General features: G+C 39.0%; 1 pseudogene; it reads right to left on the bottom strand.

The window, feature by feature from the left end:
- Positions 1-17,396: 17,396 nt before the first annotated feature.
- Positions 17,397-18,074, bottom strand: LOC128043853 (protein Abitram-like; annotated as a pseudogene).
- Positions 18,075-24,829: the final 6,755 nt, after the last annotated feature.

Consider the following 24,829-nt stretch of genomic DNA (forward strand, 5'->3'; position numbering starts at 1 on the left):
CACTGCATTGTAAACAATTTCGTTTTCTTTTGTTAAAATTATCTGCTTCTATATATCAAAAGGAATATTTTTTAGAAAAAACTTCTGAATCACATTGGCTTTTTTTTTTTTCAAGATAAGCATTTAGAACTCTGCAGTAATTAAATACTCTCAACTACCCAAGTTCATCTCCTGTTTATTTTATTGAAAAAATGGAGATCCAGGTTAGCAAAGCTTTCACCTTCCTATTAAGCCACCTCATCAGTAAATGCCAAAGGTGATTTGAGAAACGTGCTTTGGTGTCTTTCTTCTTCAGATTTCCCCCATTATTCCATGCATATGTCTATCTGGAAGCATTCCCAAAGCTGAGAAAAGATGTAAAGTGGATAGCAAATAACATGTTAAACCACAAAGGATTTATCATTTGTTCCAAATATAAAGAAGGATTTCTAGATGAAAGGCTCACATTTTATAAAATCAGGAATAGCTACACAATCTGTAACAAACTAAAAGCCATTGTTCTATTCCTGATCAAGATATATCTGACCTAAAATTTCAATCTTGTATATTCCATCTATTGCCTGTATTTAATTTTCATCTTTAAGTAAAATCTCAGGTAATATAGGTGAGTTTTTAGAGATTTCTCTTTTGTCTCGGCCAATAGCACTTATTACATGAAAAGGATACATGAAAGAGAAAAGGAAACAGGCTTCCCTTTACATTTGGGAAACTATATTCCTATTAGGGCTTCCTGGGTGGCTCAGATGATAAAGAATCTGCCTGCGATGCAGGAGACCCAGGCTTGATCCTGGGTCAGAAAGATCCCTTGGAGAAGGGAATGGCAACCTATTCCAATAGTGAGCCTGGAGAATTCCATGGACAGAGGAGTCTGGAAGGCTACAGTCCAAGAGGTTGTAAAGAGTTGTACACAATTGAAAGACTAACACTTTCACTTTCCCCTTTAATTCCTATTTACTCAATGGGAAGATTCCATTGATCACTGATATAAATATTATATATTGTGTGCCTGATGGCAAACCAGGATCAGACCTCAAATAACTGAAATATAAGATACTGATCTTGAACCTCACAGTGGGAGCAGATGTATCCCCAATTAGGAATGTCTCCCTCAAAGCCAAAGTGAATGACACTGGAATTTCTTTCTTTCTTTTTTTTTTTTCTTTGACACTTGAATTTCTTAAACAGCTTAAGTTGAATATCAAACATAAGCCAGGAAGTAGAGTTGATTATTATACAAGAAGTAGAGTGAACACTAGGAAATCATTTAGGCCAAAGGGAACAATCAATAATGTTTAGATTAAGAATACAGCAAGGAATGTGGATAGGAGAAAGGAAGAGCTCCTTTCTAAGCCACTCCCTGGAGTAAGAAGCTGCTGGAGGCAAAAGATTTCTTTATCATCATTATTAGCTTACCATGCTTCATTCTCATTTTTGGTGAGATGCTCTGAGATGTGAATTGACTATGCCCCCCCCCCGCCCCGCCCCCCGCCAATTAGTTGAGTTGAGTCAGGTTTTCTGAATTTCAAACAATTGTTCTCAACTCTTAATTCATCTTTCTGTTAACAAAAGTCTCCCAATAAATCCCTCTGCCCAGGAAGTTCACACCAACTGCATGGGCCTTGATAAAGATATATCAAGGTCCAGAGAATTTCCAAGTTAGAAGAAACTTTAGTGGAAACCTTTCTCTGCTTCCACTTCTCTGCCCACCCTTCCAATCCAGATAGCAAGTGCTAAATGCTTTCTTACTCTCTGCAACCAGCATCTTTTCTCCTCTATTTTCCCCATTCCTTTGTTCTCACCCAAGTTTTTATAACAACCTTCTCATCATACACAACCTTGTCCAACTCCAATCCATTTTCCACATTTCCAGAGAACAGATCTGACAAAAGCAATCTCCAGATGAAAATCCATTATGGCTTAGCATCTTTAGAATAAAATTCAAACTTGCCGTATTGTTGTATACGATCCTGATCTGATTCCTGCCTTCTCCAGACACACCTCCTCACGTGTTCATTCATGCAATACATATTTATGGAGGTTGTAATACATGCCAGGCAATGATCTAAGCATAGAGTGCACAATGCTTACCCATACACTGCCCTTGACTCTCCTGTTTCAGCTGTGCTGAATGGCTTCAAGCTCTCCAAGGTGTCGTGCCTTCTCAAAATGTTACCTATGGCTATATTTACTCTCTTTAGCCTTTCTCACTCCATCTAGAATACTTCCTTTGTTTTGTTTTATACCTCTAACTTCAGTTTACATATATTCCCCTCCAAGAATCAAATCATTCTCTGCCCTGACACTTGAGTGATTGACATTTTCCTATAGTTTCCAGAGTGTGTCAAGCAGTATACAAATAGTCAGCTTGTCTTTATCTCCCACTGTGCTGTAAATTTGTAGAGAACAAGGGTTATATCTTTACCTTTGTATCCCTTTTGTGTCCCCTTAACTCATGACCTGGTGTGTAGTAGCATAATAGGAATTCAATAAGTATTTGTTGAAATAATTATTATATGAATTAAGTCTTGTCCCAAACAGATGACTGTTAGTCTTTCTCAGTCATTGTTAGGGAATTCAGCTGTTTGATTATACATTTCCCTTACAATTTTATCTCTGAGATGGCACGAGGGACAATTTCTAGATCTAGCAAAAGAAAAAGGCTACAGATTTTAGTCTAGACCAAAAGAAGATGGACATGGCCAGGACAATCCTTCTACCATTATCTTCTATGTAACCTTGGGCAAAACACACCTTCTTCTTAGTTCTCCATTTGCAAATGGTAATAAAAAGGATTGAAATTTACTCTAAAGCTATGCACATCCTTTGACAACATAGTTAACAAGTGCATCAGTATTGGCTGGTAGGAAGTCAACCAGAGAACACATTCCCAGTGGCTCAGATCTAACAAAAAAAATGAACCTCAGAGTGTGTGTGTGTGTGTGTGTGTGTGTGTGTGTGTGTGTGTGTGTGTGTGTGTGCGTGCACGCGCGTGCGCGCGCACAGGCCTAGGAACTGAAGTGGTATAAGGAAAGGTGATGAATCCTCATCTCTCACATGCTCTACAAAAAAAATAGGAAAAAATCTTTGTTTTGACCTTTTGGTCTTAAGAAAATTACCCAAATTTTCTAAGTTTAGTTTTATCATCTGTACATAAAAGCAATACTCATTTAGTAAACTTGAGGAGCATCAAGAATTCGGACAGAACAGTTGCACCATACATGTAAATTGTTGTATTTTTTTTTAAGTTGAATTTGTTATATACCTTAAAAGAGGAGAATTACTGTAAAGAACATCAAATAAAGACAGACCAAAGTCATTAAAAATCTACTAGAATTAATAAACAAGTTCAACAAGGTTGAAGAAACAAGATCAATATGCAAAAATCAACTGTAATTCTATACAGTGTTCAGTCGCTCAGTTGTGTCTGACTCTTTGTGACCCCATGGGCTGTAGCATGCGAGGCTCCTCTGTCCATGGAATTTTTCAGGCAAGAATACTTAGACTGGGTTGCTGTTTCCTACTCCAGGGGATCTTCCCAATCCAGTGATCGAATTCAACTCTCCTGTGTTTCCTGCACTGCAGGTGGGTTCTTTACCACTGAACCACCTGGGAAGGCAATACCAATCAGCAAATAGTCAATGAAATTTAAAAAACAGGTCAACTTACAGTAACATCAAAAAGAATAAAATACTTGGCAATAGATTTAACAAAATGAGTGTAACATTTATACTTTGGAAACTACAAAATATTGATAAAAGAGAGTAAAGAAGACCTGAATAAATGGAAAAACATTCCATGTTCATGGATCAAAAGACTTAATATGGTTAAGATAGCAATACTCCCTAAACTGATCTATAGATTCAAGGCAGTTTCTTATCAAAATTCCAGCTGACTCTTTTACGTAGATTGACAAACTGAAACCTAAAATTCATATGGAAATTTTAAGAACTCAGAGGAGCAAAAGAAATATTGAAAAAGAAGAAAAAAGTTGGAAATTTTACACTTTCAAATCTTTAAACTTACTATAAAACTATAGTAATCAAGATAGTGTGATACTGGCTTAAGGATAACCACATGGACTAATGAAATAGAATTGAGAGTATATAAATAAATCTTAACACTTACAAATAATTTTCAACAAGGATATCAACACAATTCAATTGAAAGAGAATTTTTCTTTCAACAAAGTATACTGGGGTTATGCGACATCTGTATGCAAAAGAATGAAATTGGAACCCATCTCACACAACACTGTTGTTATTTAGTCACCAAGTTGTGTTAGTGTATAACACTAACTCTTTGTGACCCCATGGACTACAGCATGCCAGGCTTCCCTGTCCTTCACTATCTCCCAAAGTCTGCTCAGACTAATGTCCACTGAGTTGATGATGCTGTCCAATCATCTCATCCTCTTTCACCCCCTTCCCCTCCTGCCCTCAATCTTTCCCAGCATAAGGGTCTTTTCCAGTGAGTTGGCTCTTCTCATCAGGTGGCCAAAGTATTGGAGCTTCAGCTTCAGCATCAGTCCTTTTAATGAGTATTTAGGGTTGATTTCCTTTAGGCTTGACTGGTTTGATCTCCTTGCAGTCCAAGGCACTCTCAAGAGTCTTTTCCAGCATCACAATTCGAAAGTATCTTGAACAGGCAGCATATAAACATCAATTAAAAATGAATCAAAGACCTAAGTGAAAGAATTAAAATGTGAAGCTCTGAGAAAAGCATAGACTTAAATCTTCATAATCTTGGATTAGCAATGGTTTCCTAGATAGTATTTCAAAAGCATAAGTGACAATAATAAAAATAAATTAAATGAACATAACTTAAAATTCAAAACTTCTGTACTTTAAATGTGCTTTTCTGTGCTTCTGTGTTTGTTTGTTTTGCTTTAAATTAAAAAAACTAAGATCATGGCATCCAGTCCCATCACTTCATGGCAAATAGGTGGGGAAACAATGGAAACAGTAAGAGACTTTATCTTTCTGGGCTCCAAAATCACTGCAGATGGTGACTGCAGCCATGAAATTAAGCAATGCTTGCTCCTTGAAAGAAAAGCTATGACTAACCTCGACAGCATATTAAAAAGCAGAGACATTACTTCAGTGACAAAGGTCCATCTAGTCAAAGCTATGGTTTTTCCAGCAGTCATGTATGGATGTGAGAATTGGACTATAAGGAAAGCTGAGTCCTGAAGAATTGATGCTTTTGAGCTGTGGTGTTAGAGAAGACTTGAGAGTCCCTTGGAGATCCAACCAGTCTATCTGAAAGGATATCAGTCCTGAATATTCATTAGAAAGATTGATGCTGAAGCTGAAACTCCAATACTTTGGCCACGTGATATGAAGAACTGACTCACTGGAAAAGACCCTGGTGCTGGGAAAGATTGAAAGTGGGAGGAGAAGGGGACCATAGAGGATGAGATGGTTGGATGGCTTCACTGACTTGATGGACATGTGTTTGAGTAAGCTCCAGGAGTTGGTAATGGACAGGGAGGCCTGGAGTGCTGCAGTCCATGGGGTCGCAGAGTTGGACAACTGAGTTCAGTTGCTCAGTCACGAACTACTGGAGGTTACTCAAACTCATGTCAATCCAAGGAACTCTCAAGAGTCTTCTCCAACACCACAGTTCAAAAGCATCAATTCTTCGGCATTCAGTTTTCCTTAGAGTCCAATTCTCACATCCATACGTGACTGCTGGAAAAACGATAGCTTTGACTAGACAGACCTTTGTTGGCAAAGTAATGTCTCTGCTTTTTAAAATGCTATCTAGATTGGTCATAACTTTTCTTCCAAGGAACAAGAGTGATATAATTTCATGGCTGCAGTCACCATCTGCAGTGATTTTGGAGCCCCCCAAAATAAAGTCTCTCAATGTTTCCCCATCTATTTGCCATGAAGTGATGGGACCGGATGCCATGATCTTCGTTTTCTGAATGTTGAGTTTTAAGCCAAGTTTTTCACTCTCCTCTTTCACCTTCATCAAGAGGCTCTTTATTTTTTTTTTAATTTTTATTTTTACTTTATTTTGCTTTACATACTGTATTGGTTTACACTGTTGGTGGGAATGCAAACTAGTACAGCAATGATGGAGAACAGTGTGGAGATTCCTTAAAAAATTGCAAATAGAACTGCCTTATGACCCAGCAATCCCACTGCTGGGCATACACACCAAGGAAACCAGAATTGAAAGAGACACGTGTACCCCAGTGTTCATTGCAGCACTGTTTATAATAGCCAGGACATGGAAACAACCTAGATGTCCATCAGCAGATGAATGGATAAGAGGCTCTTTAAATCTTCATTTTCTGCCATAAGGGTAGTGTCATTTGCATATCTGAGGGTATTGATATTTCTCTCAGCAATCTTGATTCCAGCTTGTGCTTCATCCACCCCGGGTTCTCGTATGATGTACTCTGCATGTAAGTTAAATAAGTAGGATGACAATATACAGCCTTGATGTACTCCTTTTCCTATTTGGAACCAGTCAGTTGGTCCATGTCTGACTCCAACTGTTGCTTCTTGACCTCATGCAGATTTCTTAGGAGGCAGGTAAAGTGGTCTGGTATTCCCACCTCTTGAAAAATTTTCCACAGTATATTGTGATCCACACAGTCAAAGGCTTTGGCATAATCAATAAAGCAGAAATAGATGTTTTTCTGGAACTCTCTTGCTTTTTGGATGATCCAATGGATGTTGGCAATTTGATCTCTGGTTCCTCTGCCTTTTCTAAATCTAGCTTGAATATCTGGAAGTTCACAGTTCACTTACTGTTGAAGCCTGGCTTGGAGAATTTTGAGCATTACTTTGCCAGCCTGTGAGATGAGTGCAATCGTGCTGTAGCTTGAGCATTCTTTGGCATTGCCTTTCTTTGGGATTGGAACGAAAACTGACCTTTTCCAGTCCTGTGGCCACTGCTGAGTTTTCCAAATTTGCTAGCATATTGAGTGTAGCACTTTTACAGCATCATTTTTTAGGGTTTGAAATAGCTCAGCTGGAATTCTATCACCTCCACTAGCTTTGTTCTTAGTGATGCTTCCAAAGGCCCACTTGGCTTCACATCCCAGAATGTCTGGCTATAGGTGAGTGATCACACCGTCATGGTTATGTTGGTCATAAAGATCTTTTTTGTACAATTCTTCTGTATATTCTTGCCACCTCTTCCTAATATCTTCTGCTTCTGTTAGGTCCATACCATTTCTTTCCCTTATTGTGCCTATCTTTGCATGAAAATTTCCCTTGGTATCGTAATTTTCTTGAAGAGATCTCTAGTCTTTCCCATTCTATTGTTTTCCTTTATTTCTTTGCATTGATCGCTGAGGAAGGTTTTCTTATATCTCCTTGCTATTCTTTGGAACTCTGCATTCAAATGGGTATATCTTTCTTTTTCTTCTTTGCCTTTAGCTTCTCTTCTTTTCTCAGCTATTTGTAAGCCCTCCTCATACGTAAGGTGAAAATACAACCTGTAGAATGAGAGATAATGTTTACAAATTGCATATCTGATAAAAGACTTTTGTATAGAATATATTAAAAAAACTCATCACTCAAATGGGGCTTCCCTGATGGCTCAGTGGTAAAGAATCTGCCTGCCAATGCAGGAGGCTCAGGAAACTCGGGTTTGATGCCTTGGTCAGGAAGATTCCCTGGAGTAGGAAATGGCAACCCATTCCTGTATTCTTGCCTAGGAAATCCCATGGAGAGAGGAGCTTGGTGGGCTACAGTCCATGGGATCGCAAAGAGGTCAGACACTACTGAATACACACACACACTACTACTCAATAGTTAGGCAAAAATTCCTATAAAAATGGGCAAAAGACCTAGATAGACATTTTTCCAAAGAAGATATACTAATGGTCAACATGTGCATAAAAAAGTAAACATTATTAATAGAGACTGAAAATTGAAACCACAGTGATACATTACCCCCACACTTATTAGAATGGCCTACATCAAAATCATGAGCAATAACAAATGCTTATGGGGATATGGGGAAAAGGAAACCTTTTGAAAACTGATTTAGCCACTATGGAAAGCATTATGAAAATTTCTCAAAAAATTAAAAATAGAACTAGCATATGATCCAGCGGTACACTTCTGGGAATATATCAAAAGGAAACAAAAATACTGACTTGAAAAGCATCTCTGCACCTCATGTTTGTAGTAACATTACTTATGGTAAAGTTGTGGAAGCAACACACCTAAATATCCATCAGTGGATGAATAGATAAAGAAGTGGTGGCATATGTGTGTGTGTGTGTACACACATGCACACACAATGTAATATTATTCAGCCATTAGAAAAGAAAGGAATAAAAACAAATGAAACAAAACAAACAAACAAAACCTGAAGGGGAACCTTGTCATTTGCAACACAGGTGGAGCTTGAAGTCCTCATGCTGGGTGAAATAAGTCAGACAGAGACAGACAATTACTATATGCGCTCACTTATATGAGTAATCTAATATGTAAAAAATCATGGAATAGAAGATTATATTTGTGCTTGCCAGAAGAGAAGGTCAGGGTTAATTGAAGAGAGCTGGTTTAAAGGAACAAACGTCCAGCTATAAGATAAATAAGTACTAGGAAAGTACTGTACAACATGATGACTATAGTTAAGTTGTTAAGAGACTGTATCCTGAGTTCTTATCACAAAGAAAAATTTATCATTTTCCTTTTATTGTCTCTAAAATGAATACTAACTAAACTTATCCTGGTAATCATTTCCCAATATATGTAAGTCAAATCATTTTACTGTACACTTTAAATGTATATTGATTGTATATCAATTGTATATCAATACAACTGGAAAAATGGGTGCTAGATTATTAACAGACATTTCTTCAAGTAAGATATGCAAATTTCCAATGAGCACATGAAAAAAAATGAACAGCATCATTAGCCACCATGGAAATGCAAATTAAAACCACAGTGAGATACTCCTTCACACCTACTAAGATGAGTGTATTCAGACAGACACAAATAAGTGTGACGAGAACGTGGAAAAACCGAGATTCTCTTACACTGCTGAATGTTAAGTGGCAAAGCTGCTTTGGGAAACAGTCCAGCAGTTCCACAAATGGTTAAGTATTTTTGCCATGTGATCCGACAATGTTACTCCTAGGTACAAACCCAAGAGAAACGGCAATATCTACCCTTATAAAAATTGGTACATGAGTGTTCACAGCAGCATTATTCATAATAGTCCCAAAATGAAGGCAATCCAAACAACCATCAGCAAATTAATGGATACATAAAATTGTGGTGTGTCCATATAATGGATTATTGTTCAGCCATAAAATGGAATGAAGTACTGATTCGTGTTATAACATGGATGAACCTTGAAAACATGCTAAATGTAAGATGCCAGTAGCAAAGAACTTCATATTGGATGATCCCGTTTATATAAAATACTCAGCATAGGAAAATCTAAAGATTAGTGACTGCCTAGAGCTGAGGGGGTCAGGGGGATTGGAGGATGATGGGTAAGAGGTTTCTTTTTCAGGTAATGAAAATATCCTAGAATTGACTCTAGTGGTGGATACACAACTCTGTGATTGTACTAGAAGCCATTGAATTTTACATTCAATAAATACAATTGGATAAATTGTATGGTATGTGAATTATATTTCAATAAAACTTGTGAAAAAAAAAAATTGAAAAACTAGGGCCCTACCACTTAAGCTGTTTTTCATCCAGAGGGCCTTCTCTTTTCGGGGTTTCCATACCCTGTGCTTTATTTACACCAACCAGCCAAAGTCTTGATTTTCAAATTCTTGTATGTATGCATATCACACACGTACACATGACATGTAAACACACACATAAACACACATTTACACCAACACACTCACACAGACATCCAAAGACAGTCACACAGACTCACACACACAGACATATGCACTCACACTTACACACCAGCCTGCTCCTTGTTCAAGGGAACTACCCTGCTTTCTGGTTGACACAATAATGAGGGGTTAATACAAGTCAGTACCCAAATCACTGTTTTAATTTCTTTTTCTGCGAGTGGAAACAGCGGGTGTGGAGAAAAAAGAAGAATGCAAAGCATAACTTTGAACTTCATATTTGCCACACATGTGGGACTCTATCTTTATTCAGCAGCCTCAAAGCCTTTGACTATGTGGATCACAATAAACTGTGGAAAATTCTGAAAGAGATGGGAACGCCAGATCACCTGCCCTGCCTCTGGAGAAATCTGTATGCAGGTCAGGAAGCAACAGTTAGAACTGGACATGCAACAACAGACTGGTTCCAAATAGGATAAGGAATACGTCAAGGCTGTATATTGTCACCCTACTTATTTAACTTATATGCAGAGTAGTACATCATGAGAAATGCTGGGCTGGAGGAAGCACAAGCTGGAATCAAGATTGCTGGGAGAAATATCAATAACCTCAGATATGCAGATGACACCACCCTTATGGCACAAAGTGAAGAGGAACTAAAGAGCCTCTTGATGAAAGTGAAAGAGGAGACTGAGAAAGTTGGCTTAAAGCTCAACATTCAGAAAACGAAGATCATGGCATCTGGTCCCATCACTTCATGGGAAATAGATGGGGAAACAGTGGAAACAGTGTCAGACTTTATTTTTCCAGGCTCCAAAATCACTGCAGATGGTGATTTCAGCCATGAAATTAAAAGACGCTTACTCCTTGGAAGAAAAGTTATGACCAACCCAGATAGCATATTCAAAAGCAGAGACATTACTTTGCCGACAAAGGTCCATCTAGTCAAGGCTATGGTCTCTCCAGTGGTCATGTATGGATGTGAGAGTTGGACTATAAAGGAAGCTGAGCACCAAAGAAAGAATTGATGCTTTTCAACTGTGGTGTTGGAGAAGACTCTTGAGAGTCCCTTCGACTGCAAGGAGATCCAACCAGTCCATCTTAAAGGAGACCAGTCCTGGGTGGTCAATGGAAGGACTGATGTTGAAGCTGAAACTCCAATACTTTGGCCACCTAATGAGAAGAGCTGACTTATTGGAAAAGACCCTGATGTTGGGAAAGATTGAGGGCAGGAGGAGAAGGGGATGACAGACATCACCGACTCAATGGACATGGGTTTGGGTGGACTCCGGGAGTTGGTGATGGACAAGGAGGTCTGGTGAGCTGTGGTTCATGGGGTCACAAAGAGTCAGACACGACTGAGCAACTGAACTGACTGACTGAAGCACAGAAGGTGAAAGTGTTAGTTCCTCAGTCCTGTCTGACTCTTTGCGATCCCATGGACTATAGCCCACCAGGCTCCTCTGTCCATGCAAGAATATGGGAGTAGGTTGTCCTTTCCTTCTCCAAGGGATCTTCTTGACCCAGGGATCTAACCCAGGTCTCCTGCATTGCAGGCAGATTCTTTACTGTCTGAGCCACCAGGGAAGCCCCAGGGGGAAAAGAAATGATAAAGTCTAATTGGACCAGTCAGTGCTGCCCTCCTTGTGTCTGTGAGGGCAGCACTGTGTCTATGTGCCTCACTGGTGTGATTTCAGCTGAGTCATACAGAGTTGAGTACAAATCTCTACCCTGTACCTATCACCTCTTGCCACATGTGAGGCTGGTACTGGAAGCTAGTACTACAGATTTCTTCCAGACTGTTGTCATTCCCATGCTGGACTTTCCAGCATCTTTCCGTCACTGTGGCTCTTGTCTTAAGAGATTAGATTGCTTGGTATAAGCCCAATCTCAAATTCTCATTTCAGGAAAAATTCTACCCTGTCTATGGTCATTGACATGCAGGAAGAAGTTTACCATCAACTTTTGTAAAGTTCTTCCCATTCTTGAGAAAGCCTAGAGAAGCTTCTTGCCTTCTATCCCTGGATAAGAACTATGTGATGTGTAGCCCTGATTGCTCCTGGGAGTCATCCTGCAACCACAAAGGAAACGAGGCTCAGAGTAGAGATGATTCTGCAAGTGGTGGTGGGGGGCGGGGGGGGGGGGGGGTGCGCAGGGCGCAGCACAGTGACAGGATGAAATTCAGTCCTTGTTGACAGTATCCAGATCAATCAACCCTGGTACTCTATTTCTGGACCTCCTATTGTATCCAGCAATAAATCTGTGTGTGGTTAAACCCAGTTTGGATTGAGACTTTTGAGCCTTGGAATTAAGGCTCGAAACTGTAACTGTTGAGATTTCTGGAAGGGATGCATGGCAGCTTGGAGGGGACCATGACAGCAGTTGATGTGTGTGGAGAGCTACAGAGACAATGTTCTCCCATTTTCTTGTGTATTTATGAGTCAACATTAATATATGTGTATGTGGATGAGTACAATGTTATACTTGGACCACTGAGTTCTCTTATTCGTTCACTCTTTCATGAATAAAGCCTGTATTAAGCCCTCACTCTATTCAACAAATCTCCTAATGTAAGGGGAAGGGTATAAGTGTATGAGTATGTGTGTGACCTCAGAGAACATGTGTGCAAATGTTCAGTGTGCCTTCTTTCTGCCAGAGGGTTATTGAATTTGTCTACAATCTGCTCTTTTGGCTGGAGTGAGTGTCTCCATAAAGAGGAGCCCTTATCTCCACATCATCTCCATGTCTCATCATTAATTCTTTACTGAACAAAAAGTTGAAGATGACTGGGGTTTGGGGCAGTCAGTGCCAAGTGGCGTACAAATGACAGGTTCTGGCACTCATGATCTTTGCACCAGGAAGCAAGATCTTGGCCCTCCAAGGGGGCAATGGCACAAAATATATCCAAACAAGGTTCATCTCCTATAATTGATTTCTTCTGGCAGGTCTGACCTCCTAATGGTGTCCTGCCTAGGCTGGCACTATTATAATTAGTCTCTGAACCCTGAGACGCCAACCACATGCTGGCTTATACAGACTGGCTGCCTGGGTTCAGAAACTTGTCACAGGCAATTCATAAAACAAATAATTCACTTTATAAAATAGTACTATGCTTTAATCTCCCTTTTTACAATGGTAAATTCCAGGTAATTTAATATTTAGATATTTAATATTATAGGGTGTTAATTATGTTAAATAAGAAACAATGTATGATCTATATAGATACCAAAAAAGGCATGAGATTAAACTTTGCTTACCTTTTGACTTTTTAACTTTCTATGTAAACTAGAAATAGATATATATTTCTGCAAAATAATAAAATGCTATTCAAACCACCACCAGTGTTGTGTTTAATGATTAATCACTAGGTTAATTTCTATCAAAATCAGGGAAAGATGAAGGTAACCTCGATTAAGCATTATTATTTAACATTGGTCTGGGAATTCTAGCCAATGAAACAAAATTTTGAAAATCAAAAGAAGAGATAGAGAAACAAAAGGAAAAACAAACTATCATTATCTTGCAGAATTTTGACAAGTTTTGTTTTGACAGTGATCTTAAAGATTAGACCTGACTTCTGAATGATTTAGATACTTACAAACAAAGCTAGAAAGGTAAATACTTTTCTCTACAGTGATCATTTATGTATTGTCTTCAACCAGATAATTATTGTCCAGCAACTAAAGGTTACTTAATTCAAAACTCAAATTATATTCAGCAAATGTTCTCTATGATAAACTGTTTATAAACAATAATTCAAAATAATACCTTGGGAGAAAAATTTGCAGGTACCATATTTCTTTGATTTTTAGCTGCAATTTTTAAAATTGTAAATATTTGAGAAATTAGGGCACATCTTAACAATTGATGTGTATGCTTAGTGTATTAGTGCATTCGTTTTACAGAATGGCTGTTATTATTTTATAGCTTTAGCATGGAGACAACTTTGCTGAAAATTAGATGTGTGTTGGGGGTTTTATCTACAGTCCATAGGGTTGCAAATGGACATGACTGAAGTGACTTAGGATGCACATATGCGTAACAGAGAACTCACAGAGATGTGAAGCAGAAACTCATACACAGCAGCACTAACACATTAAGTGAAATAAATTGTTCTGGGACCCATCTGAGAGGGTAAGTTAAGCAGAGTTTGAGATACCTAGGAGAGGGGCAAGAGGAAGAGTCATATTTTCCCTAGGAATAGGAAAAACTCACCAGAGAATAGAATGCAGGTGTTTTGGTCCTTGTGGGTCTGAGTGCCTTTTGGACTTAGAAGCTCAGGGCCACTGTGACACTGGGGTTGTGTCCTGCAGTAGCCAATCACTTTGCTGCCTGGAGAATATTATAGGGGCTTCAGGGAGTGGCCATACCTCTCAGAGAATTCTTAGACCCCACTTCCCACATCCTGGACCTTTCCTACCTCCCTCTTTCTTTTATGTCATTCTATGTGAAAATAAAAAGTGTTACTTTGGCAGCTCATGCCCCAGGTGAAGGGGATGACTATTTGTCACAACTGCATGGCCCCTCAGAAGACCTAGGTCCTGATAAGTTACCTGAACTTCATGTTCCTAGGGTGGGCCCTATGAGCCAGGGCCCAGATGTTAGACCTGAGGTCACTGCTTTGGTTGGAAACAAAGGGAAGCAAACAAGATTCCCATTACTAAAAACAGGAGGTCAGGCAAAAACAGAAGGGCAGATGAGAGAAAAGGTGATAAACCATGAAGCTAAGCATCTGGGATCCTTTCGTTTCCAAAGAGAAGGAAATCTCTACTCAGCCTGTATGTTACTGTCCTTGCAGATATTTATTTTTTAAAACAGCTAATGCCAGATCCCATTCTCAAAGAGTCTAATTTATCAGTCTGGAGTGAAGCCTTGGCTTCTTCTTCTTTTTTTTAAAGCACTTTTTGTAATTCTGGAGAAGGAAATGGTAGCTCACTCCAGTATTCTTGCCTGGAAAATTCCATGGACAGAGGAGCCTGGTGGGCCACAGTCCATGGGGTCGCAAAAAGTTGGACACAGCTGAGCACATAATCCTTATGTAACTCTAATACACTTCTGGGATTGAGAATCACTGCACCAAGCCTGTTTTGACACTATTCCTATGATGGAGTTTAAGAAGCCCTGACTTAACTGAAAGAGAACTTTGGGGCCTTGCTTAAATGGATGCAGAACTCCATGCTTCTCTCCTTCCTCCCGCTTACTTCAGTTCCATTTTTACATTTCTGAATTACTTGAATAATGTCTTTCTCTTAACTGGACTATGAAATCCATTGGTCAAGAACACAACTATTTTTTCACCATTGTTATCACTCCAGAAGCTTGGGCACTCAAACAATAGTTGTTAAATGAATGCATGCTTAGTTGCTTCACTCATGTCCAACTCTTTTGCAACCCCACGGACTGTAGCCTACCAGGCTCCTCTGTCCATGGGATTTCCCAGGCAAGAATATTGGAGTGGGTTGCCATTTCCTCCTTTATCAGACCTTCTAGATCCATAGATCGAAACTACATCTCCTGCATCCCTGCAGGAGGTTTCTTTACCACTACTGCCACCTGGGAAGCCCCCATTAAATGAATAGGTGAATAATTAAAGAGCACTTACCAAGTTGTCTTACATCCAGTGGGGGCCTGCTAAAATTGATTGCTCCATGACAAACTCTTTTCATAACAAGAATGCTAAGAAGAAGAAAGAGATCAACTCAAAGAAATAATAATATTCACTGACTTCCCAAGAGATAATGAGCATGGAGCTTAAATCCCTCAGGTTTTCTTTTTCTTTTTTTTCTTTTTTGAGTTAATTTAGGAACTGCTTGTGGACCTGAGATGAGCCTGGGAGGAACGCTGAATTTGGAGAGTCATAGTGAAGAAAGAGATGTGGGACAGTCACAAGGTGGATGTTTACTTGACTTATCCAACTGCAGCATAGCTGTTAGTGAAATCTAGATTGTACTGGAGAGGGAAAACACCACAGGTAGAACCTCAAATCAAGAGCTTCAGGTTGAAAGAATGAGATGAGGAGATTCCAGGGAACTGATATAACGAAACATGGGATCAAAAGCTAGAAGCATGAGAGACAATTTGTGATGTCGAGTCCAGGATGAGGGAAACCAAATTTGAGAATAATGGGAGGGTAGCAAGGCTCCAGAGAAGGCAATGGCACCCCACTCCAGTACTCTTGCCAGGAATATCCCATGGACGGAGGAACCTGGTACACTGCAGTCCATAGAGTCACAAAGAGTCAGACACGGCTGAGTGACTTCACTTTCACTTTTCACTTTCGTGCGTTGGAGATGGAAATGGCAACCTGCTCCAGTATTCTTGCCTGGAGAATCCCAGAGATGGCGGAGCCTGGTGGGCTGCTGTCTATGGAGTCACAAAGAGTCGGACAAGACTGAAGTGACTTAGCAGCAGCAGCAGCAGCAAGGCTCCAGGTTTTATAGAGTTGGAGGAGTTAGGCAGCTAAATGGCGGGGGTTATACCTGCAACACTGGGAAGTAAATATGGGTAACCAATTACCAATCACAAGAAGTTAACCAATTCACCTAAGGAGATGCTTGCCTAAGGGTTAAATCAATTTCCAGCACAACAATGATGAAACCAGAGTGAGTTCATCCTGCATAGACTCCCTAAACATATAGGTTACTACAAGATTCATGTGTAGGTTATTTTCTGAATTTCCTTGCCTTATATTCCAATAGCTCTTTTCTCCAACCAAGAAATCCTTCAACTGTTTCTTCACCAGTTACTATGAATACCATGCACCTGATATACTCATTGTATTACTCTCTTTCAATTTTCAAATAAAGAACCACATACTATATTAAAATTGCATTAGTTATAAAGTTTTAAGTTTAAAATAGCTAGTATAGAATCAATCATGGAGTAGCTAGTATCATTCTTTCTCTATGAAAACAATTATAAAAACAGAGTATAACCTGATAAAAACTGCCTAAAGACACTGGAGAGCAATAAGGGAAGCCAAGACTTATAGACAAAGATATGGAAGGAAATACAAGTGCTTTGATTTCAATATTATGGGTTGAATTATGTTCTCTCCCCAGACTGATTATATAGAAGTCCTAACCCCCACTATCTCAGAATGTGATCTTGGAAACTGAGTCTTTGCAGATGTAATTAGTAAGGGGATATCATACTGGAGAATGATATACCAATAGGACTGTGTACTCACAAAAAGAAGAAATTTAGACACAGGGAGAGTACCATGTGAAGATATGCTCCTACAAGCCAAGGAACTGCCAGAAGCTAAGAGACAGGATGACGGGAAAATTATTCTTATTTTGCTGTCTTTTCAAATTTTCCTCAAAATGCTTTGTTTGTTGGTTTTTAAACAGAAAAACATGTCTTCCTTACCAGTTGTTAGAAAGAGAAAAGTAAGAGAGGAAGACAATGAGTACGTGGGCAGGCAGATCTGGGAGGCTGAAGACAAAACAGAATCAAGGCTTGTTATGCAACACAAAGAAGGAAAGCTAAGTCAGGCCTCCCTGTGGGTGACCAGATGTGAAGTACACTTCACCAGTGCACGTTCTTCTTCAGTCTACTGACTAGTAGGCCAGGTAAGGAAAGGATGCCGTGTTGCTTTTCACTCCATCTCAGTCCTCACCCCTAATGAGGTAGCTGCTGTGGCTTTCATGCATTTCACTATAATTTCTTCATATTCTTCTTGGGTCAGTAACCCTCCTGTTTTACTTTTATTTCTTCAAATTTGGGCAGCACAACTGCAATGTAGCCTTCAGTGGATGGCTTCTCTTGAAGACTAGATGGTTTATGGAAAATGTTTACATTCACTTCCATCAACCATCCTCTAACACAGTTAGATATGATACATTCTTCTCCACCTGAGCAGTAAATCTTACACAGAGGTGCAAGTTCTGTGAGAAGCTGTGTCCCCTGCTTAAATTTCTCAGAGACTTTGTTCTGAAGGCTGCTACAGTTGGTACTTGGAGAAGGCAATAGCACCCCACTCCAGTACTCTTGCAGTTGGTACTGATTTGATTAAAAAATTCTTTTAATTGTTTTTTCCACTTTGAAGAACTGAATGAGACTGTGCCAACATGATGACCTGTGTTCGGTTAGAGTGCTATAGTATACAGTGGTCCTCATAGGGTTTTCCTTTGACATCTTGCTGTTTCTCCACATCTCTACAAATGCCATTCCCTTGGCCTGCTTTGTATCAGTGAGTAAAGAAACGATCCACAAGCAACAGCATCACAGGCTCAGCAGCCAAGTTGGCCACAGGGTCCTTGGGATTGGTAGTCATGGCAACGTCAGGTGCTACAAACCCTCCTAAACCTTATTCTTTTGTAGCATCTTCACGGGGGAGAATGGTCCTGTCAATACCTTAATTTTAGACTTCTAGCCAGAGCTGTCAGATAATAAATTTCTATCGGTTAAGCAACCAGTTTGTGGTACTTTAATATAGCGATCCTAGCCAGCTAATACCACAAGGTTGGCATTTTGTTTACAATTTCCTCTCAGGTCATTTGTCAGTATTTAAGTTACATATTGATAAGCCAAGTAAATACTGAAAAGTTATTAATAAAAGTGAGGCAAATTTCCACAAAGTTACAGTGTTAAGGAGAAAACCCTTGATCTCAGAACCCACTGAAGAGGAGGGATCTTGTTAAATAAATGTGGCAAACAGATGTGGAAAAAATAAAAACAATGAGTCTTTACTTTCTTGGTCTCCAAGATTACTGCAGACAGTGACTGCAGCCATAAAATTAAGAGATGCTTGCTCCTTGGAAGAAAATCTATGACAAACCTAGACAGCCCATTAAAAAGCAGAGACATCACTTTGCCCACAAAGGTCCATCTAGTCAAAGCTATGGTTTTTCCATTAGTCATGTATGGATCTGAGAGTTGGACAATGAGGAAGGCTGAGCGCTGAAGAACTGATACTTTCAAATTGTGGTGCTGGAGAAGGCTCTTGAGAGTCTCTTGGACAGCAAGGTGATCAAACCAGTCAATCCTGAAGGAAACCAACCCTGAACACCCATTGCAAGGACTGATGCTGAAGCTCCAATACTTTGGCCACCTGATGCCAAGAGTTGATTAATTGGAAAAGACCCTGCTGGGAAAGATTGAGGGCAGGAGGAGAAGAGGGTGACAGAGAATGAGATGGTTGGATGGCATCATAGACTTAATGAACATGAGTTTGAGCAGACTCTGGGAGATAGTGAAGGACAGGGAAGCCTGGTATGCTGCAATCAATGGAGTTGCAAGAAGCTGGATATGAGAGCAACTAAACAACAGCAATAAGTAATATTAGCTTTAAAATAACAATACTGTGTTATGGGGATTAAAATTTCTATAGAATTGAAATACACACTATCAATAGGACAAACCACAATGTGGGAGGGTAAATGAGTTTAAAGTATTTTAAGGTTTCTATATTGTACAAGAAAAATAAAAGACACAATTAAAGGTAGATTTAAGGATAAATGTTATAATAGCTACAATAACATCTTAATTTATATATATATATATCCAGCTCTAAAATATATTTTAGATTTTCTTAGATAGGGCTATATTATTTAAAAAATTGCAAATAGAACTCCCTTATGACCCAGCAATCCCACTGCTGGGCATACACACCGAGGAAACCAGAATTGAAAGAGACACATGTACCCCAATGTTCATCGCAGCACTCTTTATAATAGCCAGGACATGGAAACAACCTAGATGTCCATCAGCAGATGAATGGATAAGAAAGCTGTGGTACATATACACAATGGAGTATTACTCAGCCGTTAAAAAGAATTCATTTGAATCAGTTCTGATGAGATGGACGAAACTGGAGCCGATTATACAGAGTGAAGTAAGCCAGAAAGAAAAACACCAATACAGTATACTAACACATATATACGGAATTTAGAAAGATGGCAATGACGACCCTGGATGCAAGACAGGAAAAAGACGCAGCTGTCTATAACGGACTTTTGGACTCAGAGGGAGAGGGAGAGGGTGGGATGATATGGGAGAATGGCATTCTATCATGTATACTATCATGTAAGAATTGAATCGCTAGTCTATGTCTGACGCAGGATACAGCATGCTTGGGGCTGGTGCATGGGGATGACCCACAGAGATGTTATGGGGAGGGAGGTGGGAGGGGGGTTCATGTTTGGGAACACATGTAAGAATTAAAGATTTTAAAATTAAAAAAAAAAAAAAAAAAAAAAGTAGACTTGAATGCAAGAAATATTAATAGAGATACAGAGGGATATTTCACAATGATTAAAGGGTAAAATCAACTAAATGAACTACAGTTCTAAATATGGATGCATCTAATAACATTGCTTTAGAATATATAAAGCAAAAAATAGACAAAATGGAAAGGAGAAATAGATAAATCCACTATCTCTGCTAGAGACATCAACATATATTTTTTAAAAATAGCAAAATATCAATAAAGGCATACTGATGGTTCAAAATGCAGAATAAACCAAAATACCTAACAATATATTGACTTCCAGTTTTTCAAAGACAGAGCCTAGAAGTCACTACTTCATCCTAACAAATAAAAAGCTATAATAAAAAGATATATTAACAAATCTTCCTAGCTCTATAAGAGAGGGGAGAACACTGGTCAAACCATTGCCCCCAAGACTGGAGAGACAGAGAGGTAAATACTGGGATTCAAGGCTTACCAGAGCAGAGATTGACAAGCAAAAACCAATGTAACCAGTACCAGGGTAGAAAAACCTAAACTATAATCGGCAAACTATTGAAGGCTCAGTGTGGACAACTCTGAGAGTTAAAAACTCCAGGGAAACCAAATTATAGGGGTTCCCCCAAACTCTTGTAAGTTTTACCTCCAGGAATTTGACTAGGTCCTCAAAGGAAATATCAGAGAAAAATCCCAGTGTGCTTCCAGTAAGGGTAGGGAATCACTATGAATATGCTCAGGTACTGTGTTCATCTTAACAAATCCTGCCCTCAGGGGAAACTAGTTAACCAGAGATCAACCTGCTGGAGTAGTATCAGAACTCACGTGACCCTGGGGAAAGAAAATACCCAATTCAGTCAGCACTAGTATTTCACATGGGAGAAGGGAAATACCCAACCTGAACCCACTTCAGTCATCCTGTCCCACATAGCAGTGAGAAAAAACACCTGAATACTGGTGAAGTGTAAAAATTCAGAGGTGAAATACCGAGACCTCATTATAGACTACAGGGTTCTTCCTCTTCCCCAACACCTCACCACCACATTATTAAAGGCCTGTTTATAACAGTTTCTTTTACCTGGTACATAATGTTAGGCTATTAAGCAAAAAACTTATAAGACATACAAAAAGGCAAAAAATACAGTGTGAAGAGACAGAGCAAGCATCGGAACAAGACATGAAGAAATTCTGAAATTATCAGACTGGAAATTTAAAACAATTATTATTAATATGCTAAAGTAGAAAGCATGCAGCAAAAGATGGGTAATGTAAACAGAGAGATGGAGGAAGAACCGAAGAATTCTTCTACGAATCCTAAGAACCAAACAGAAATGCTAGAGATGAAAATGCTATAACAAAACAAAAACCCCCAAACACTAACTGGAATGAAGGATGCCTTTGATGGGCTTACTAGTAAGCTAGACAAGGCTGAGGAAAGAGCTTGACAGTCTATCAATAGAAACTTCAAAACTGGAAAAGCAGAGAACAAAGACTGGGGTGGAAAAAAACAACAACAAGAGAAGAGAATACCCAAGGACTGTGAGACAACTGTAAAAGGTGTGATGTGATATACCCATAATGGGAATACCAGAAGGAGAAAAAAGAGATAAAGGAATAGAGGAAATATTTGGAACAATAATGACTGAGATTTCCTCAAATTAATGTCAGACAGCCAAAACACAGATCCAGGAAGATCAGAGAATACCAAGCAGGATAAATTCCAATAACATATGTAGAACATTACACCTAACAACTGGAGAATAAATGTTCTTTTTAAGCGTATGCAAAGGATCTACCAAAATTGACAATACACCCTGGTGGCTCAGATGGTGAAGAGTCTGCCTGCAAAGTGGGAGACCCGGGTTCGTTCCCTGAGTCAGGAAGATCCCCTGGAGGGGGAAATGGCAAACCACTTCAGTCCTGAAGACGTCCATGAACAGAGGAGCCTGGTGGGTGACAGCTTATAGGGTTTCAGAGAGTTGGACACAAGTGAACGAGTAACACCAAAGAAAATATCACCAAATAGTGAAAGGCTGCAATCACAGAGTATATTTTATGACAGTGAATCTAAGGAAGAATTCAGAGACAAAAGATAAGGACACTGGATGCTTGGGGCTGGTGCACTGGGATGACCCAGAGGGATGGTACGGGGAGAGAGGAAGGAGGGGGGTTCAGGATGGGGAACACATGTATACCTGTGGCAGATACATGTTGATGTATGGCAAAACCAATACAATATTGTAAAGTAATTAACTTCCAATTAAAATAAATAAATTTATATTAAAAATAACTTAAAAACTCCAGATTTTTAAAAACTTATTTATTTTTATTGAAGGATAATTACTTTACAGAATTTTGTTGTTTTCTGTCAAACCTCAACATGAATCGGCCATCAGTTCAGTTCAGTTCAGTCACTCAGTCGTGTCCGACTCTTTGCAACCCCATGAATTGCAGCACGCCAGGCCTCCCTGTCCATCACCATCTCCCAGAGTTGAATCAGCCATAGGTATCCATAAATCCCCTCCCCTTTGAACCTCCCTCCCATCTCCCTCCCCATCCCATCTTGCTAGCCCATGTTTGAGTTTCCTGAGCCATACCGAAAATTCCCATTGGCTATCCATTTTACATATGGTAATGCAAGTTTCCGTGTTACTCTTTCCATACATCTCACCCTCTCCTCCACACTCCCCATGTCCATTTGTCTATTCTCCATGTCTGTTTCTCCACTGTTGCCCTGTAAATAAATTCTTCAGTACACTTTTCCTAGATTCTTTATATATATGTGTGTTAGAATACGATATTTATCTTACACTTTCTGACTAACTTCACTCTGTATAGTAGGCTCTAGATTCATCCACCTCCTTAGAACTGACTCAAATGTGCTCCTTTTTATGGCCAAGTAATATTCATTGTGTATATGTACCACAACTTCTTTATCTATTCACCTGTCAATGGACATCTAGGTTGCTTCCATGTTCTAGCTATTGTAAATAGTGCTGCAATGAATAATGGGATACATGTGTCTCTTTCAATTTTGGTTTCCTCAGGGTATATGCCTAGGAGTGAGATTGCTGGGTCATATGGTGGTTTTATTCCTAGTTCTTTAAGGAATCTCCATACTGCATTCCATAGTGGCTGTATCAATTTACATTCCCACCAGCAATGCAAGAGTGTTCCCTTTTCTGCACACCCACTCCAGCATTTATTGTTTGTAGACTTTTTGATGATGGCCATTCTGACCAGTGAGAGGTGATATCTCATTGTAGTTTTGATTTGCATTTCTCTAATAATGAGCGACATTCAGCATCTTTTCACGTGTTTGTTAGCCATCTGTATGTCTTCTTTGGAGAAATATCTCTTTAGGTCTTTTCCCCACCTTTTCATTGGGTTGTTTGTTTTACTGATATTGAGCTTCTTGTATATTTTGGAAATTAATCCTTTGTCAGTTGTTTCATTTACTATTATTTTCTCCCATTCTGAGGGTTGTCTTTTCACCTTGCTTGTAGTTTCCTTTGCTGTGCAAAAGCTTCTAAGTTTAAAACAGGTCCCACTTGTTTACTTTTTTTTTAATTTCCATTGCTCTTTTAGGTGGGTCATAGAAGATCTTGCTTTGATTTATGTCATGGAGTGTTCTGCCTATGTTTTCCTCTAAGAGTTTTATAGTTTCTGGTCTTACATTTAGGTCTTTAATCCATTTTGAGTTTATCTTTCTGTACGGTGTTAGGAAGTGTTCAAATTTCATTCTTTTACATGTAGCTGTCCAAGTTTTCCAGCACCATTTATTGAAGAAGCTGTCTGTGCTCCATCATATGTTCTTGCCTCCTCTGTAAAAAATAAGGCACCCATAGATGCTTGGGTTTATTTCTGGGCTTTTTATCTTGTTCCATTGGTCTATATTTCCACTTTTGTGCCAGTACCATACTGTCTTGATGACCATAGCTTTGTAGTACAGTCTGAAGTCAGGAGGTTGATTCCTCCAGCTCCATTCTTGTTTCTCAAGACTGCATTGGCTATTCAGGGTCTTTGTGTGTCCATATGAACTATGAAATTTTTGTTCTGATTCTGTGAAAAATGCCATTGGTAATTTGAAAGGGATCACTTTGAATATGTAGATTGTGTTTGGTAGTATAGGCATTCTCACTATATTGACTCTTCCTACCCAGGAACATGAAATCTCTCTCCATATGTTTATGTCATCTTTGATTTCTTTCATTAGTGTCTTATAATTTTCTGTGTATAGTTCTTTTGTTTCCTTAAGTAAGTTTAATCCTAAATGTTTATTTCTTTTTGTTGCAGTGAGGAATGAGATTGATTCCTGAATTTCTCTTTCTGATTTTTCATTGTTAGTATATAGAAATGCAAGTAATTTCTGTGTATTGATTTTGTATCATGCTACTTTGTTAGATTCACAGATTAGATCTAGTAATTTTCTGATACTATCCTTAGGGTTTTCTATGTACAGTATCATGTCATCTATAAACAGTGAGAGATTTACTTCTCCTTTACTGACCTGGATTCTTTTTATTTCTTTTTCTTCTCTGATTGCTATAGCTAGGGCTTCCACAACTATGTTGAATAATAGTGGTGAAAGTGGACACCATTGTCTTCTTCCTGATCTTAGGGAAAATGCTTTCACTTTTTCACCGTTGAGAATAATGTTTGCTGTAGGCTTATCACATAGGGTCTTTACTATGTTGAGGTAGGTTCCTTCTATGCCCATTTTTTGAAGAGCTTTATTCATAAATGGGTGCTGAATTTTGTCAAAGGCTTTTTCTGCATCTATTGATATTATCATATGGTTTTTATCTTTCAATTTGTTAATATGGTGTATCACATGGATTGAT

The sequence above is a fragment of the Budorcas taxicolor genome, chromosome 2 (genome assembly GCF_023091745.1).
Source record: "Budorcas taxicolor isolate Tak-1 chromosome 2, Takin1.1, whole genome shotgun sequence".
Classification (NCBI taxonomy): domain Eukaryota; kingdom Metazoa; phylum Chordata; class Mammalia; order Artiodactyla; family Bovidae; genus Budorcas; species Budorcas taxicolor.